Below are 1436 nucleotides of genomic sequence, written 5' to 3'. Positions count from 1 at the left end.
GCATTGTCCGTCAAGCGATTGTTGCTGCAATGTTTCAAAATGGTATTATATTATCCTAACAAGTTCTAGGTTTTGCACTTGAGCACTGTGTAGACTTTAACAAATACCGTATGCGTGATAATGTTTGCACCACCTTTTTAATTTAAACCGGTACGGCTAGCAGTTAAATGATATATATAATAAGATGGCAAACCGTGGCAAACCTGGGTCTGTTCTAAGAACAGGTTCCAGAAAAGACTGACATTTTTGCGGAAAGAACATGTGCCTGTATATACCGTACGAAATGAAGGTAAAGGTCCATTATAAACTTCATCCAACTACAGCAAGCCTCGAACAATCATTGACTCGAACTTGGAGGGAAATTGATTAACCCATTCACAGTCCTGCTAAGTCGACAAAGTAGCTGAAAAAACTTTCACACTGGATTTTAACATTTTTGTGTAGCTTTTGGTCTAAAACCGAAGAAAAAAAAAATTTCCTCAAAATTTTGGAAGTTTATTGATTAAATGATGGTCAGTTTGCTAGTAGTTTTGTTCTACCATATGTGTTATTTGTGACTGTGATCAGTAGCTATGTAGCAATAATAAGTCAAAATTTGATTTAATTGCATCGATTAATGTCAAATAAATTATTAACAATTTACAAACACATTAGAACATGTTTTCAAAGCTGCTGCACTCCAAATAAATGCCGTGCAACGAAATACAAAACAGTATAAATTCCATCCGCTTACCCTAGTCAGGTTCGGGCAAAACTGTGAAGGGGTTAAATCTACATTTTAAGGATCGGTTGCGCTTTTCGAAAGCGTGTGGAAATCCCAATGGCAACAAATCATCTCTCGATAAAACTCTAGCATCGTTAAAGACCATGAGAAACATCTCCCATCGGAATGATAAAAAGAAGCATCAAAACCAAAATCGTTAAAATTTGTTCTATATCTATACATCATTGAGTGGTGCAAACATTATCACGCATACGGTAAGCTAACAATCGTTATTCCATGTTTAAAGACGTCTTTCACAGGAGGTCGAAGTATAAAATGAATAGTTAAAAGTCAGATGTTCTTTTTAAATTGAATAACTATACCCCTTTGCAATGCAAAACTAGAGTTATACCATATTTCTGTCCCTCTAACTACTAACAAACAAGTGTTTGATTTTGTAAAAATATACTCAATGGAGACGCCTGGTGTTCAATGGAGGCGCCTGGTGTTTCACGAAGCAAATCGAGAAAATCTTTCGCTGTTAAACCAAAGCTCAAGTAAATAGTTTGTAAATTTTTCTGTTCAGAAGTGGAAAAAACCCGTGTACCCTAGCTCCAAGCGAGAGTGAAATATTGATGATGATTTTTAAATGCAAATTTGGTCGCAATCGCATCCACTTCCTCCACTTTTGTCCAGCCCAGATTGGGGGTTTTCCCACTCCCCTGCACAATGT

Source organism: Anopheles ziemanni, chromosome 3, assembly GCF_943734765.1.
Source record: "Anopheles ziemanni chromosome 3, idAnoZiCoDA_A2_x.2, whole genome shotgun sequence".
Taxonomy (NCBI): domain Eukaryota; kingdom Metazoa; phylum Arthropoda; class Insecta; order Diptera; family Culicidae; genus Anopheles; species Anopheles ziemanni.
This window is presented reverse-complemented; position numbering follows the sequence as displayed.